This window comes from Culicoides brevitarsis, chromosome 1, assembly GCF_036172545.1.
Source record: "Culicoides brevitarsis isolate CSIRO-B50_1 chromosome 1, AGI_CSIRO_Cbre_v1, whole genome shotgun sequence".
In the NCBI taxonomy this organism is placed as follows: Eukaryota; Metazoa; Arthropoda; class Insecta; order Diptera; family Ceratopogonidae; genus Culicoides; species Culicoides brevitarsis.
Genome location: NC_087085.1, coordinates 18,548,006 through 18,567,129, shown reverse-complemented (window position 1 = coordinate 18,567,129; position 19,124 = coordinate 18,548,006). Strand labels below are relative to the sequence as shown.

The following is a 19,124-nucleotide window of genomic DNA, read 5'->3' as shown; positions in this document are numbered from 1 at the left end:
AAAATAAGTCAATTATTTTTTGACTTAACGATCTTTTATGAACTTAAGGATGTTAAGCACTTTTATGTGTGACTTAATTGACTTAAAGTGTAACTTAAGAGATCAAATTTTGATTTTTTTTCAAACAAATAAATCAAATTTTGACTCAAAAGCTTTTTCAACCCTGATAACGAGTAGCTAGACAAAAAATTTGTTCCGCCACTGCAAAAAAGCGTACACTCAAAGGAGATGGCATTATTTGCAATTGACATTTTGTGTATACATATAAATGTCTCCAGGCAATGTTCTTTTCGTGCATATGCGACACAAACACAGCACACAAAACGAGACAATGAGAGAGGGTTTTATTTCGCCACGGACACACAGTGGTGCACTTTTAACTTGATTGCAATGAAAAACGTTGCTTAACTTAACATGACTTGACTTATGTAGTAGACCCATGTCTAAAAGCAAGCTGTGTGCACACATATTTTTATGAATGTGTCTTGTAATGATTTTCATTTCAATTCGAAACAACAACATAAAATCGCATATCGACGATGAAGAAAAAAAATTGTTTCACAGTTTGATACAATTCATGCTCTATTATTGTATTATTTTTAGCGTTAAACAATAGACAAAGTAGAAAGTAAACGACCGTTTTAGAGATTGGTTTCACGTAAACACACGACCGCACTACTTCTTACATTCGTATGATGCAATATTAAGTTTTTTTTTGCCATTAATGGTCATGCAGCAAGGCACCCAATGTGCGAGTTCAACTGTTTCTAAAACCAATAACTCATGAATTCTAACAAACATGCATTTATTGTACGAACCAAAAAAGAGTGTTTAATGTGTAAATAACCTATCATTTATTGCCATTTCTATATTTCATTCATGGTTTGTGTGTTTGTACTGAAATGGGACACACCTAAAGGAGTGCTAATATCGACAACCCTTTTAATCGTTAAAAAAATCGTAAAACTTAAATAATAATGAGAGTGAGTGAGGAGAATTCTTTATTTTTCTAAGGCTAAGGCAATTTGGAAAAATGTTTCATACGCAAAACTTTTAATTTTTTTTATAAAAAAATATTTTTTTTTTAATTTTAATTAATTATTATTTTAAAATTTATTTTAAAAATGTTTAAAAAATATTTTATTAATTAATTTATTTATTTTCAATAATTTTATCAATGATTTTTTTTTAAATAAAATTTTATTTTATAAATAATTTAAAAATAAATAATCAATTTATTTTTAATTTTAATAATTTTTTTAAAAAAATTGAATAAATTTTAATTTTTATAAAAAAATAGATTTTTATAAATAAATTAAAATTATTATTTTTATTGAAGTTGTGCTTAATTTTTTAATAAGAAAATTATTTTTTTCAAATTTAATATTTTAAAATTAATTAAAATTTTAAAAATAATTTAAAAATTAATTTTTATTAACAAAAATTAATAATTAATTTTTTTAAATATTTTATTTAATTTTAATAAAATAATTTTAATTTTTATTAAAAAAAAATAAATTTTTATAAATAATTATTTTTTCTTAACAATTATTGATTTATTTATTATTTTTAAAAATATTAATTTATTTAATTATTTTTAATTAAAAAATTTATAAATTTTAGGAAAATGCCATTTCAAAAAAATGGCCGTTAAATATTAAAAATGTCAAAAATCATCAAATTTAAAACATTTTTCTCCATTGAAACTTCCTTATTTGCTTTTCTTCCATTTTTTCGCCGCAAAACGACTTGGGATGCGTAAATATTAGACGATGCGATGATTTAACGTCGTCGTCGTCGTCGTTGTTCTCGTCATAAATAAAAGAAGACGCCAATGATCCGGTTCTTTTTTTTATTATTGCTCATGAACGTGAGTGTATTTTTTATACGTCGTCGAATAGTAAATAAAAATATTATAAAGGGAGCTTTTTTCTCGTTGTTGACACACGAAAAACTTAAGGGTTTCATATTGGCACAAAAGCTCACTTTACAAGAATTTAATAAAAATCTGAGTGAAAATCTACAAAAGATAAACCACAAAAACCGCACTGACTCCACGCTCCGTCTGGTTCAGCGTGTGGAAGAAAGGGCCATAAACAATATGACAAGTCAATTATTATGACAAGACAAGGACTAATAACACACACCATGCTGAATAATGTGCCATTTATGTAAAATATTCCTCATCATATTAAAATAATAACCGCCGCTACGAGAGTCGACAGCAGTAAAAAAGGGTCCATCCCATTTGTGGAAAACAAATCATCATTCCGCAAGACGACAACGACGACGACATACACAAGACATTAATAATAATAAGATGCCTGAACTGCACCCCTTTCTATTTTTTTATTGATCGCGTCCCTCCAGTGTCTAGGTGCCGTCCTATCCGATGATCTCGTGTCGGGTCTTGCCCCGTCTCGTGCGTTACGGGAAAAAAAATTGCCGCGAAAAAGAGAGACTATTAAAGACGTAATATGTAACGGTCACTCACATGTGCGGTGAGAAAAGGGTCACTTTTAATATATGTATTATGCTCCGGTCTTCGTCGCAAACAGACAAAAGAATATAAACATGCAAAGAATAAATAAACCAGTTTTTGTCGTATTCTTATTCAATTTTTATTCAACCAGTAGACGCTGTATGCACGCATCGTAATAAAGTAAAAGGAGAGCAAAATGGGTCAGTCTTCATGAATAGTAAGTACATAAGTTTTGGAATAATATGCAAATGAAATTTAACGAAATTATAATATGAATAGTTTAATTTTTTTTTTCGTCTTCCACACAGGAGAGATGATCAAGATCACGAGGAATAAAAAACAGGAATGGACCAAAAATGACCAGTTGCACAAAAAATCGTTACAACATCAAGCCAAACCATTACTTCTCGGAAATTTCAATTTTTTCCATTAAATCCATTGAATTATGTGGATTTTTTTACGTGAATTAATCAAATTACGAATCATTACGAAATCACACTCATAAAAAAAACTTATGAAAAATTACAAAGTTAATGTATTTTCAATTAAAAAGAACCGCACACATATAAGATGGGGCATTTCATATTAAAAAAAAAAATCCGAAAATCACGTTTGCTTTATAAAAATAAAATGAGTGAAATTGAGTAAATTTTTGTAAAGTCCAACGAAACTTTTGTTCTAGTCAAATTGTTTTCTGTCTCATTTTTCATAATTTATGATAGTTTTAAAAATTTTGCCAAAAAATATCAAAAAATTTGATTTTTAATTTTTTAGGGATTTAATTGAAAAAAAAAATCCTAAATTAAGCCATTTTATACATTTTCTAAGTAAATCTACAAATTTTAATTTTTAAATTGTAAAATTTTCCATTTTTTTCTTAAAAATTTCATATTTCTTCCTGATTTTTGTAAATTTTTCAGAATCTGTCATGAAATGTGAAAAATGAGACAGAAAAAAATATTTCCAGAACAAAAGATTCTTCTTTTTTGATGGACTTTACAAAAATTTACTCAATTTTGCAATATTATCAGTATAAACATGATTTTCGGATTTTTAGTATGAAATACTCCAATGTTTTTGTACGTTCTTTTTATTTGATTTTTGTTGCAATAAGTATTACTTTGTTGTAGCAATAATCCAGTAAAGCAAAAAATTTCATCCAAATTATCTCATTTATATTTTTTTTTTGTAATGAAAATAGGTCAAGTGTGAACACTTTTTTGCGTTTCAGGCTTTTTGTTCCGCAGCGTTGAAGTAATTTTTGCACAAAAGCGGGACTCACGTTATTTTGATGAGATTGGTTGACTTACCTAAAAATAAACAAAAAAAAAATAGAAAATTAGTAAAATCCTGTAAATTAAAATAATTTGTATAGAAAATACAAGAAATGTGCCCCAAATGAGTGCAATAAATAAAACTACATAAATTAACATTTAAATTTCATTAATTACTGCATAGCGCAGTCGAATAGCACCACGCGCGCGCTACTGCAACGTAATAAACAAACTTGCATTCTTCTTTAATGCATTTATCTTTTTAATTACAAACAATGACCTGCAAGCTGTTAGAAAGAGAAATTTCTTACGTTTCCTACACGAGACAGAACCGGTGTAATTATTTCTTGTTTTTGAGCAAAAAAATACAAGAAGAAAAAATATGCAGATGTTTTTGTGCAGAATTCATAAAATAATAATAAAATTAACAAGTAGTTACGAAAAAAGAGCCACTTTCGAAAAAAACGCATTAATGGATGACTTTAGAAATATTTTAGCTCGTATCCACCAAATCCGTCCGAAAATAACATATAAGCGCGATTATAAACGTTTTTTATTATAATAATCTTCTTAGATGAGGCAAAGCAGGCGGCTTTTATATGCAAAATACTCATAAACTCTTCTTTTCCTCGTTTTCTCGTACTTTACTTGTATTTACGTAAAAAATTTAACGCATTCTATAAATACATACAAAATATGTATTTCAGAAAAAAGCAATATATTTATATATAAATAAAATCATCATCACGAAATTTTCATTCATGAATGTATGGGCGTCCGATTTTTTTTTTCTTTTCAATTTTCTTCTTTGGATTTTCATGTGAATGTGTGAGTAAGTCAAAAATAGTATAATACTCAAAAAAAAAAATATTTGAAAGAAAATTTTTTGATAGAAATTAGACACAAAACATGCTGAGCCAGAAAAATCTTATGGACGATTTACTATCTATTTTCGTGTGTAGGTAAGAATTACCTCTCTCTCTAGAATAGAACGACAAAAAATATTTTTATAAATAGAATTTTTTTGTATTTTTTGGGAGAAAACGTGTATTAACAACAGATAAAGCACAAGTTGTAGCAATAAATTAGAATGAAAAGTAGACAGATTTTCTCGCTTTTCACTTCATTCACACACGCATACGAGGAAAAAACGTCAGTGTGACATAGTTAGAGAAATTTTGTTGTTTATCGAACGTGTCATTTTTAATATTTTTTATTGGATATTTAATTTTAGATTTTTTTCCTCGGCTTCTTTGCACGTGATTGCTCTCTTTCGCTGCCAAACGTCGAAGAAATGGCCGCCGCGGCATTAGTCAAGCATCACACGAAGAATGCTTTTACTAAGAAAGTACCGTTATCAGCCATTCACTCTATTAATAAAAATTTAAAAAATAAAAAAAAATTAAATTCGCGAAAAAAACGGCATTAAAATTAGCATAAAAATCCATTCTATTTTTTTCTTCTACATCTTCGTAAATAAAACTATAAACTTTTTCCCGCTAGATAGTGAATTCACATATTTTGCATTAAAACATTAAAAACGACACAAAATAAGCATGAACAGCAATAAATCCATGGATACTTTCATTTTGTCGGATTCAATTTCAGTTTTGCCGCTGCAAGTACACAAAAACGACAGGATAGATTGATATTTGATAGTGGCCTTGAACATGAGCTATGTGAGAGAATTGGCATAAATTTTTGATTATATTCGAAAAAAAAAGTAATAAGAACATGTAGGATGATTAATGTGGCAACAACAAAACTCATCAGAGATAGAAAGTTTGCTCAAATTTGGTCAGAAAATAACGTTTTTCGGATGATCTCATTGAACCAAATTTATTGAGTAATCATTTTTTTTTTTGGTTCGGACTACAAGCGTAAACTGTGTCAAATATTCACCGTATTTAAATATTTTTTTTCTTTCTTAATCTATTGTTGATGTTCTTTGAAAGAATCAAGATGATGAAAAAAAAATAACGCGTAAACCATAACGAATCAAGGGCTAATTGCTTATGCAGTCAATATTCAAATTTGTTCGTGTTTTTTTGAATGCGAGCCATGTGTTCTTGTCCAGCGCGAAATATTGTTGTCAGAAATACCGTAAAGTACATAATTTTAAGAGGAATAAATTTTTTCTTGAATAATTAAATAAATTAGATAAACTATGAAATTATTTAATGATTATTAAATTAAAAAAAAATTGTAATTAATTAATTTTTAAAAGTTAATCAAAAATAATTAATTAATTAAAAATTTTTAAATTAATTTTAAAAAAAAAATTTTAAATAATTATTTAATTTTAAATTGAAAATTAAGTTCAAAAATTTTAATATTTAATTAATTTTTAAAAAAAATTTTAACTAATTAATTATTTTTAATTTTTTAAGTTGATAAAAATATTTTTTTATAATTAGTTAATTTATATAATTAATTTTAAATATAATTTTTTTTAAAAATTAGTTAATTTTTATTAAATTAATTTTTTAATATTTAAAATCAATTAAAATAAAAAAATAATAAAAGATAATATTAATTAATAAAGTGATTAATTAATTTTAAAAAATTATTTTTTTAATAATTTAATTTAATTATTTTAATAATTAATTAATTAATTTATAGAAAAATAAAATAAAAATTTAATAATTAAATAATAATTTAAAATTAATTAATTAAACATTTAAATAAAATAAATTAAAAAATTAATTTTTGATATGATGTTGAAATCATAAAATAATTTCTAAATAAAAAAAATAAACAAATATCTAAAAATTTTAAGAGAATTAATTCATTTTTATTAATAAATTTTAAAATTTTCTAACAATTATGTACATTACGGTAATAATCGCGAGAAAGATTGCGTTAGATACGCGTAAACAAAAGAAAATATGAAAGATATGCTAATATTTTGTATGTTTTTTTGTTAAACTCTTACGTAGATTCGCTTGAATAATTTATCAATGTGCTAAGAAGCGATTTGTTTTGTTATAATATAATCCGCTGTTCTTGTATTACACAGCAACTTTTTAAAATGTATCGAATAACGTGTCGGCCAGAAAATTTCAATGTCACAACTGTCGTCGTTACCCGTTTCTTTCAACTAAATTCTTCTCAACAATTTTATTTATTTTTTTGTTAAACTTCTTTCTTTTAATGAGAAACGCAACGATAATTATAATTAAAAAAGCGTGAAGGTGTGCAAAAAAAACGTAGTCAACAAGAAAAAAATAATAAAATTAAGAAATTTTATTCTTCCATTATCTCATTAAACGTATATTCAAACACAAAATCCATACACCCGTATACTGAATTCTACATAAAAAAAATATATATTTAAGACATGTGCTTTATAACTTAATCATTAAAGTCAATTGTACACACTTGTACGAGTTCATGACTCAATCACCGTGCGCGAATATGTCAAGTTATAAATAAACACAAGAAAAAAAAATGGTCTAGTTGTGAAACGCATGGAGTTGTGTACTGTCAATCATTTTTTTCGAGTGTTCGACTCTCTTTGGCAATCGTGTGAGAATGATAAATGTTAAAAGTAAAAATAAAACAAATAAATAATTATTATGCACATATTGAGAAAGATCTTGTCCAAAAAAAGAGAAAAAAAAATTGTTGTATGTTCAAAGTATCGCCCGAAGGCAGACACCAACCGCTTCAAAGCCGTAACGTAATGTAATAATGATCAGCGATGATGAGTGATTCAGCGTGCCCCAGATGATTAAACAAATTAAACACGAAACATATCACGAAAGCATTTGACTGAAGACGAAAACTCTAATATATAGTATAATATATTCATAACATCATATACGTGACTCTTATATGAAAAAAAATAATAATAATGATTATTAATATAAATAGCGTGCATGCCATAAATTGTTAATTGATTATATTGAAAACTTTTATTTATTTACATTATTGTAAAAAAAAACTAAAAAAAAAATCTGTAATCAGGTGTTATTGTTATTATTATAATTATTTACAAACATATGATTATTGGGTTATTAGTAAATAATTAAGATAACAATCAAAATAATTATTAGAGCAAAAAATTGAATTTCTCTAATTTTATTTTTTTCATTTAAAATTTTTTTTTTCTAGCAACTAAAAAATCTCAACAAAATGCCCTTGTGACACTCAATGCTATAAAGAATCGGGCAAAATAAACAGGTCACCTGGTCATCAGCATTTATGAATAGGTTAATCTATTTAAGTGAACGTTTGATATGTAAATGCTGCGTTACTTTATTCTTTCATATATAAAGTGAGCAAACGAATGGCCGAACGAAAGGAAAGGAAGGAAAAGTAAATATAAATAAAGTAAAAAAAAAATACAGAGAAATCACCGGTAACGTTGGAGAGTCCGGTTTTAGCAGAAAAAAAGAAAGAGAATAAGTGGTTTGTTGTTATAATACACTGATTGTATGTATGATTTTTTCTTGTTATAATTTTTTTTGTATTGAAAAACGAGAGTTTTTGCATTCTTCTTGATTTACATTTTTTATTAATTTAATGCAGATCAATCATAAAAGAAATAATGAGTGGCATTTCTCTTTAGTTTTTTTTTCTTCTCTACTATTATCTGACCACCCGAAAAAAAAATCACTTAATGAATAAACATTCATTTCTAATAAAGAAAAAAAAATAAACTTGCTGAATGTAGAGCGAGATTTTTTTTCTTTTTCTTCTACGACAATAATAAAACTCATATAAATAAACGAGAATTCATTTTGTATTATAAAAGGGTTACCCGTTAATTTCGTTCTACCCATAAGCTCCGTTCTAAAAAATTATCTCATGAAATAAAAATATATAATTTATTTATTCAAGAAATTAAAAATCTGGTCTCTTAACGAAAATGAAAGTCGAAACTCGTTCTCTTAACATTTTTTGATTCAAATTCTTTTTTTTTATTTTTGACTAAAAATTTTGAAATTTTAATTAATTTTGTATTTTAATATATTCTATTTAGAAATAATCATTTTAGTGTCAAAAACATTTAAAATTACAACTAAAATTTGTTGAAAAAAATACTTAAAAATAGTAAAAAATTTAAGACTAAATTGTCTTCTCTTAACTTCAAAATTAGCCTTATCTTAATTTATCTAAATTTTTCTGTTTCATTTGAATTTTAACGGTTTTTTTCTCTTAGCATTCTCTACATTACGGTAATATATCATAAGGTATGCAATGAATTTTACACGCCATATTTGGAAATTTTTCTTAATTTTCCAGTATTTTTTCCATTAATTTTTAAATTTTTTTGTTCCTAAACCTTCTTTGAGCTAAACTTTACATACTAGAAAAAAATCATAAGAAATTGGTGAAGCAAATTTTGAGTTATTTCGTTACAAATCTTAAATAAATTTTCAAATTTTAATTTTATATAAAAACTATAATATATAGTACATCGTACATACCTCATACACGTATGTTAATGAACAAATTCAAGAATAACATCAAAGTGATGCAAAAAAGAACCAACAAAAAACTTAATAGAAATCAGATTATTTACCTCGTCTACTTTTTTTTTGTTTCTTTTTCACCGCATACACTTCTTTTGCCACACAATTAAATACACGGCCGAGCTCATTTATATGCATGTTCCTTTCTTTTTTGATTAATATGGATGAATATCATGCTTTTGTGGCCGCTTCATTCAAAATCTGTGTACCAAAGTGTAGGAGCAGTAGTTTTATTAATTTTATTAGGAGAATGTCAAAAGTGACCGATTTAGCGTCTTCTATTATGTTTTTTTTTTTAGAAAACATTTTAAATGAATTGTAAGTTTTTTCGTCATTAATAGCGAACAAACATAAAAATAAACAAATAAAAGAATGAATATTTGTTTTATATACTTTTTTATGTGTTTTGTTGAGTTTTTTACATCTCAAGTTATTGTAGTTCATATCCTGTTCAATTCGATTTAAATAGAGAGCAAAAATTTAACTCGTTCATTTATTTACTTACGTTTTTTCTCTCTCTTTGCAGCTTCTCAATAGCTCGATATGCAGATATTACTTTTTATTGTTATTTGTTGGTTCTCGTTTCGAATCAACATAGAAAATGGACTAGGCAGAGAAACGAGTTCATGAGATGCATATCATCGAACAACCCACGACAGACGACTTACTGACACCACCATGTAATATTCAACTTTTTTTTTCAATGCTCTCAAGCGAAACTCTTTCTTCTTGTTTGAAGTAAAAAATTATTCTTTCGCGTGTGCATTGTCTCTTTTTTCAACATACACGTTAAATATGTATATAACTTTTGATTTACCGTGTTTTATATTTTTTTTTCAGTATCTTCGAAGAGTAAGTAAATGTTGTGTATAAATAATGGCGAAATAAAAGTAAAAGGCCAAATGTGACCGGCTTTTGTGTGTCGTACAGAACTTGTCTCACGACAACTGCAAGCTGCAGCCACATGAAGAGAGAAAAAAAAGCAAAGAGGGATAATGAACAAGAATATTTTTTGGACAATATTTAATCCGGTGTGCGGTTACGTCCACAAACAGACATACAACAAGCAGGAGACAAGAAAAAGTTCAATGTATCATGATAAAGGTTTTTTTGGTTTCTCCATATATGTAACTTGAACAAAAAAGGAAAAATTATATTAAATGTTGTAAGGTTTCTCCTCTCTTGACGTATAATTTATTATATTTTTAGCCGAAAAAGTAAATCAGATTACCTTTTTGATTCATGTGTGTGCTTTTGGAAAAAGGCCTAAATTTTATCTCAAGCACTTTAATGATTTTTTTTCTTATTTTTCAGAAAAACTATTTATTTCGTAGTTTTTACACACAAAAAAGGATCGATTATGACCTTAATTTTTCACATTTAACGAATGATATTTTTCGGATAAATAAAGTTATCCTGCAGCAGCCACATCAATTACGGATGGAAATCAAGTGTTTTTAATATTTAAATTAATGACAAGGTATCAAAGGGTTTAATTATAATACTTTAGGGTAAAAATGTGCAATCAACAGCGGCAATTATCATATCTCGATATTTTGTGTTTTTATTTTTTTTTTGCAACGTTGCAACAACGATAATAATAAAAATAATAAAAATTCAATTAAAATACAATAACAATTTAAAGCTGAAAATAAAAATTATCTACATACTGTCGCCGGTACATGTTGCCCTGCTTGCACTAGATTAACAATCATTGAATCGGAATTTTGTCATTTTTTTATGTTTTCAGCGACGAGTGCAACAGACGACCAAATAAATGGGTGAATGGGATAATAATTCATTATTAGTGCGTTCGAGATCCAGGTTTGAGACCAAAAAAAAAAACAATAAAAAAAAATTGCGAATGGTTTTTATATCAGATCTGTGGAGAATAAAAATTTATGTGTCAAAAATGAATGTTTTTTTGATTTTTGATTGATTTTTACTCTGATTAAATTGACTGAAAAAATTCCCAGTGAGCAAAAAAAAATGTTTTAAATAACAACTGAAAATTCGAACAAAAAAAAATGTGAGAAAACGGAGAAGAAAAATTTTAATTTCTTTTTAATGATATTTTACTGTTAATCGAGCAGAGAAAAAGTACAGAAGAATTATAATTTTTTTCCTTATTTTTTCTCTGTTCGTTGAACAAAAAAAAAGTGACACTGTCTCCCACATTTTCTGCTGTCGTACACCAAAAACCATGATAAATGTGTATGACGATGCGACGTTCGTTAAAAAGTCCTATTTAGGGGTTTGTGCGAGTAACGAAGAGGGTGTAAGGAGGAAAAAATTGTACTCGAAGGAATTTTCGTTATATTTTTTTTTGTTACACACACACACAAACACGTACGTATAATCTTCTCTTGTTGATCTTTAAATGCAATTTTCAATTTTTTTTCCTCTTCCTCTATTTCTTTTCCAAGGCATTGTACGGAGTGATAAAATAAAATTAAAACACAATATACGGTAGATACAAGTTAATTTTCAACAGAAATTCCACGACATTTTGAAATAAATTAGAGTTCATGAAAATTAACGAATTTTTCGCTCCCTTTATTTTTTTTTTCTTGGGAATGAATTTTTCTTTGTGGGTCGAAAACTTTTACTACTTTTTAATGGCACGTAAAAATCGAGCGAGATGATTTGATTTACTGATTTGCATTTTGTCTCCCAAAATTAAGAACGGACAGACAAAAAATTTCCAATTTTTCGTCAAATCGAATCGATTTCAGTATTTGATCAAATAAAAAATAAAAAAAAAGTCAAGCGATAAGATTGTAATGAAAAGGGATCGATGCTCATTAAATCTTTAATGGAACATCGAGTCAAGTGGTGTGCTCACAATTTCATCGCAAAGACGACGAGCGACAAGGATGATGAAGAATAAGACGATGCGGAAGAGAAGTAAACAGAAGTGAAATAAGACGAAAGATACAGACGGAAAATCAACAACCTCTCGTCTTGAGTTGATATCGTCTGCCTTAGTGAAATATTGATTAGGAAATGATATAGGTTAGGGATTGCTATTTCTTCTATTCATTACACTGAGCATTTTTTTTGTATACTTTGCATGACTGCACGTCGTTAGATTTCCGTTTTATTTTTTATTAGTTTTCTTTTTCGACTCTCTCTCGAAGAATAATAGTACAAAAAAAATGCTCAATGGTCGTTATATCGATGACAGTTTTAAATTACATTCCAAACTAACGACAATAAGGGAAAAATGTAGAGGAAAAATTTTTTATGTACTTTAAATGACTTGCCTTTTAATAGGAAAAATTCTTTGGCTCATGCAACTTTGATTTATTTTTCGTATTTATTTACTAGAGCGACTTCATTACCATTAAACTTCGGTCGGTGCAATGTCATTTTTTCCCGTATATTAAAATATACAAACTAACTACTTTTCTAGGGAACACAGTTGAAGCAAAAAAAAAATGTAAAAACAAACAAATATTCAAATTACAGAAAAGCAAGTAAATATTGATTAAACATTTTTCTCTACGTTGGATTATAAAATTACATAGGAGGAACTCATTCATCATCATGGTGATTTTATTTTATTTTTATTTTTTTTTTTTTACTTTAAAATAACTTTGCTGAATTTTTCTGTAATAAACGCCTTGTAGCTTTATTTATTTAAATATCGAGGAAAATAGATAAGAAGACATCGGGGGGTGATGACGTGCCAAATACCGACGACGCCATGCCATGGATTATTTTTACTGATAATGATAAAAGCGAATTGAAAACCAATCTTTACAGAAAAAAAACTTTTTTTTTTTTCTTCGAAGGCGCGCCGCCATGCGATGATACAAATTTAACGCAACGTGATTATTTTTAATTTAAAATAAGGCCGGAAGGTATTTGTGCAAATAATAAAAAATATCCCTTTTCTACGGAATTCACGGTGTTTCAGTCAAAGTAAGATATTTTTTTTTAAAAAAGCTCTTCAATTCATTAAATCGGGATTTTGTGCAAGTGAATGCGTCCGCAAAAGAAATTATGTTGACCAACATTTTTCCCGGGATTGAGCTATTTTGCTGGAAAATTGCCGTGACTATTTAACTTGGCATGCTTCAATCCCTTCTTTAACGCAATCTTTTTTTATTATCACTTGACTCGAACAAAGGCCCATAAAAATATAAACATAAAAATTATTATATTACAAAAAAAAACTCGGAGAGAAAGAGAAAAAAAAGATTATTAAAACCTTTTTTCTACCACAATCTTCCTTATTTTTCTGCCTTTTTATCTTTAACATTTTTTTTTTGTCTTTTTCTCTTCTTGCAGGAGCAAAAAAAAGGAAATTCCATAAAAAATAACAACTTCTCTTCCTACAACTCGAGGAAAAACTTCAGACATCAAATTCTAAAATCTAGTTTTCCTCACGCGCACGAGAAAAATAAGGAAAAAGCAAAAAAAAAATAACAGGCATAAAGTAGTATCATTAATATCTCATATTTTATGTTGAAATGCAAAGTATCTCAAAGTTTTTAATTTAAACGGAGCAAAATGTACTTGCTGTGAAGAAAAAAAATTACTGCGTTGTGGTAGTTCAACAAAAATAAAAAGGAAGCACGTGGTCCTTGGCACCAAGCAAAAATATTATAAAACAGGTAATTTTCGTTTTTTTTTATTTTGATGCAGCGAAAAAAAAATAAAGTAAGAAAAATTATGTTTATATTTGTCGGTGGTGCCGTTAAACGAAGTGGAAGAACGTGGTTGTGAAAAAAGAGACTAGATAAATATTTAGATGAAAAATGTAAATAATTTTCCACAAGGCCGCGAAAAAAAAAGTTATTTAATGATTTTTCTATATAGTACGAAAAAAAATCAACAACAAAAATTTAAGTGACTTGAAAAAAAAATTTTTAATGTTACACAAAAAATATCCGATTAGAGATTTCTACGAAATTTCTTTCAATTTTTAATATAATTTTTTTTTATATAAAAAAAATATTTCACCAGCGCACTTAAGCTGATTTATGATGAACTTATGCAAAAATTCTATTTTTATAATTTTTGTACCTGAGTGAATGTTGATTATTTTTTATTAAATATTTTTTTTATAACTTCTTAGGCGTGGAAGTCACGGCAAAGATCTTAAATTATTATTTTATTTAAAATGTGAACACATTAATTTTTGTGCGATAAAATGACATTTATTAATGATAATTTCGGAGAAATATTAATTTTATCAAAAATCAACAAGAAAATGTGCAAAAAAAAATTTTTACAATATTTACACGACGATGTTTTGTTTATAAAATTAATTATTGTTATCTATTATTTTTTTTTGTCACATGAATTTTCAAGTCTACTACGGTTTACTACAAATAACATATATAAAGTTACACAAAACATTCATTATGTACTACATTTGTCACATTTTTTTTATTTATTTACTCGTAAAAGTTCATAAATATTCATTTTTAACATAATATACATATATGCAGATTTTACGTAATTTAATTTTTTGATTATAACTTTATTTTTATATTTTTTTCGAATATAAACTAAAAATTTGTACGATTATTTTATTATTTTTTTTTATACATAATACACACATATGGAGCACATTTCGGTGCTTTTAACATTTTTTTTTTCAACGCGATAAGATAAGCAGCTCAAATATACGAATGAATGAGTACTTTATTGCTGCTACAATTTATTATTAGAAACGCAAATAATATCATAAAAAAAATATTTTTATTTACTTACTTTTTAATAATGTTTAGCAGAAAAATTTTTCTGTGCTAGATGAATTTATTCACGTTGTTTTAATAATTTTTTTTCTTGTTCAAAGTATTTTTTATAATCCAAATCTTTTTTTGATTTAGGACAAAATTTGATTTTATTTTTTTAAAAAATTCTTTTTTTTCAACTTTCAATTTTTTTTTTATTGAAAGTGATTTTTTATTTTTTCACACAAAATTTTTCTTCACTTTTAATTGAATATTCTGATTTTTTATCTTTTTTTTATTTATCTTTCTCTGTGTATTTATTCAGAGAGATATCAGCTGATTTATTTTTTCCCTTTAATTTTAATTTTTTTAATTAAAATTGTTACTTCACTTTTTTTCTTGATTTTAAATCAATTTAATGATTTTTTTAATTTTTTTTTGTCAAACAAATTTTCGATCAAAATAATTTGATGAAATTTCGTAAGTGTTTTCCGTAAGCCGGTAACTTTTTAGAAGATTGTTTCTTTTTTTGGATTTAATTTTTTTTTTGCGGTTAATAACCGATTTGCTTTCCTTTTAATTTTTAATTTATTTTTGGAACCTCACAAAAATTTGGAGACCGAGTAAGTTGTTTTCCCTTTTACGGTTAAATGACTTCTAGGCTCTGCCTCTTAATGAAGTGCGTGATATTCCTTATGTTGAATTTTTCTTGCGGATTCACCGGATTTTTTGATTTATTTTTTTTATTATTTCCTTTAAATATTTATTTTTTTATATATATTAATATATATATTTTTCTTGCTTAATACATTTATTTATTATAGTAAGCGGTAAGCGGCAAAAATTTATTCTGCGGGGATAATGCGATACAGCGCGACCTTACTTGACAAACGTCGCTCGTAGACTGAAAATTTTATTCTGAAACTATCACAACAAAAGCCTCTAAAAAGTGCAAATTTTCCGTCTACTGTACTCCGTACAAACACGTAATTCCATAAGACGATGAACGAACGAACCAACACCAATACACACACACACGAAGACGACAACACACGAACATTTAGTTGTTGCAGTAAACTCATTTTTCTGTAGGAACAGAAATTTTATTATTTTAATACCACGTCGTGTGTGTCGTACCCATAACGTTACGAAAATCAACTTTATGTTATGTATTTAACTACGTTATGTTATTAAATTTATATAGGAACCAACGTGTTTGTGTGCGACTTCGGGTCTTCGTGTTCTATTTTTCTGCGTTTGTGTGAGTATTTTCCGAAGTCGTCGTAGCTGCCTGTAGTAGTCGCATGTACTACCCGGCATAATCACATGGTTTTTAATAAAATATATGTATCGCGTAGTGATTCCGATCTCGAATGTTTTGGTTTGAGGGGAAATCCGTTCATTCTGACTCAAATGAAATTTGGCGATGAAATGGTGGAAAATTTGGGGAAACTCGAAAAATGAACGTAAAAGGAAAATCTTTTACAATTTTTTCATTTTGAAAAATAAACGTTAAAATTTCACAAAATTTTTGACGTGCAAAAAAATATATAAATGCAGTAAAAAAAAGATAACGGATCGAAACACACATAATTTATAAATAAACATTAAAAATTTTGCACCTGCCTTAGCTTTCAATCGACAAACGAGACACACACGCAAAAGAACACAAAATTTATATTTCAATCCAATTATTTATCCATTCTTCTTCAATGTCATCTTCATTCCGAATCATTCGTTTCGTTTTTGCACAAACAACCATTCAAATCTATGACAAAATACGGGAAATTTTCATTTATTTTAACTTTATCAAAATTCAACGCGCGCGAAACTTTTCCCATCTTTGATGATGATGATGACTTTCGAAGAATTGCGACGGGCGACGAGAGAAAGTTTTTGGCAATAAAAAGCGGAAATATTCATATTTGAATATTTTTGATGCACATGATGCGATGATGGTACGACACGCGTTTGTTACACTACTTTTGTCTACTATACCATCACAGAAGCCCAAGCAAGAAAACGGCGCTAACTGCAACAAAGTTTATTTTATTGTTGTTTCGTAAGTTACAATGTGCATCTCTCTCTCTCTCGAACGTAGTTAAGTTTTGCGAAATGAAAATCGTATTTTAATGTAATAATATGCAAACAAGATGCCAAGGAGCGGATGCCCTGCGGATTGAAAAGGTATAAGGAGCAGTGGTGGATTTAATCTTAGGCTTATAAGGCTGAAGCCATAGGCACCGAGCTTTCTGTAGAACAAAATTCTTTAAAATAGACCCTTAAATTTTTGAAAAAGGCACAAGAGCCTTAAGCCCAATTTACAGTTAATCCCTGATAAGAAGTCTCAGTCTTCAGACGATCCCAGTTTAGAGGTCATCTCAAGGTCAACTTGACCCATTTTGAGTTGACTTCCCAAAAAAATTCAATCTGTTTCAAAATTAACCTCTTTAACTACTTAAGTTTAGTTTTTTGGATCTGGTCAATCTCAAAAGGGGTCAAATTAAGACCTTAACATGATCTTTAAGCGATCAGACTGATCTCTTAAGAATTTAAATACTAAATATAAGATCAATCTGATCCCCCATCTTTGAATTTATTTAACAAATTTTGGCAAACATTTTTAAATAAATTCTTGGTTAAGAGTTCATTTTGATCTCCTTTAGAATTGACCATTTCCAGTTCAAGAAAAAAATAATAATTTCTTCAAGAGTGAAATTTGATCATTTTTAGACGAATCAAATTATCAAATTTATCAAATTTAACTCTTAAAGGTTTTTTTAAGGTTTTTAGGAAATTGTCAATTCTAAAGGGGGTCAAATTGACTCCTTAACGGTTTAAATTGATCCCTTAAGATTTAATTTAAATTCTTAAGGGATCAATTTTAACCCTTGAGGAGTCAATCTCATACCTTTTCAAACCGTAGCAAATCGAAGAGAAGAAAAAACGAATGGAAACAATATCCAGACAAAATGTGTGGAAATTTCGTACAAAAATAGTTCGCGTTCCAGCCAGGTTCAACGCGACGACGACGATGATGATGATGATACTCTCATCAGCATAATTTTATGAGTTTCATATATTTATTTTGAGAATTCTCTGAATTTAATTTGGAATGCACGACGAGGATTCCTCCGTTCTTATTATGATGATTGTTGCAGCGACGTCGAGACATTTTTCAATAAAAGAAATTTTCCGAGGATCGTACACTAAAAAAAACCCACATTCACGTTAGTTTATATTATTGGTTTAACCAGTTGATAACATTTTGTATGTAATTATTTAAAATAATGTTTTCGTGTAAAAACCTATGGTCTCGTCAAGTTGTTTTAACAGTCAATTAGGGTGGCCCCCAGCTTTCGTCGATGCCTCGTCATAAATTCCAGCCGAAATTTCAATTACACTTCCATCCTATATCGCATAACCAACATTAAAATTATGCAGATACAAAATTTGCGGTAGCTTTTATACTATATTCCGAATAACTGCAATTCTAAACACGAACCAAAGACAAGCAACCGAACGACAACAACAAAAAAAGCAGGAGCATGTTTAGAAAAAGATATGATAGTTGGGTTCGGTTTTGACTCACTTGAGTACGCGAGACATGCAATAACATTTTGCAAATGTTTAAAGTTTTTCCATGTAAAATTTTAAAGACTCCGTTCTCCGTTGTTGTTGTTGTGTGTTGTAACAAAATATTATTTTATAAGTAGAAGCACAACATTAAACCGAACCGAGCACACGACAAAGTCCCGTATGGATGCAAGTGTATGTCTATAATAATAAAGAGTTGAAAAGGGAAGTCATTTACGTGATAGTTGAAATTGATAAACAAGAAAGTTTACGTGAATAATAATAACGTTAGTCGTTGTCAAACAGACAAACACACTCGTTCACACATACACACCAACCAAGAAGGTCCGTTTTGCTACTGTGTATTTTTTTTTAAGGAAAAAAAACTGTGGAAAAATTGCAGCTGCCTTTTAACTAAATCGCATTTTGCTGAAAAATATTTTTAAATATTTTTTTGTTCCTTTTGAATTATTTTTTGCTTCTTTGATCGTTGAATAATAAAAATTATGTTTTTGCGAATTTTTACAATTTTTATCAATTTTTGTAAAACATATTTTTATAGGTAAAATTTAATTTATTTATTTATTTTTTAATTTTTAATAATTTAAGCCATTTCGCATAA

At 27.6% G+C, this 19,124-nt stretch overlaps 1 protein-coding gene across 9 annotated transcripts in view; it reads right to left on the bottom strand.

Moving 5' to 3' along the window:
* The window catches only part of LOC134827305 (mucin-5AC), a 213,444-nt gene that overhangs the window by 163,297 nt on the left and 31,023 nt on the right, over window positions 1-19,124 (bottom strand). For 8 of the 9 annotated variants that reach the window (XM_063839897.1, XM_063839895.1, XM_063839900.1 and 5 more), the window contains exon 1: window positions 14,964-15,115. The exons of the other annotated variant lie outside the window; for it this stretch is intronic. The gene's annotated coding sequence lies outside the window, so the exon portion shown is untranslated. Of the gene's footprint in view, window positions 1-14,963; window positions 15,116-19,124 lie in introns of those variants that run through there. 9 annotated transcript variants of the gene reach the window in all.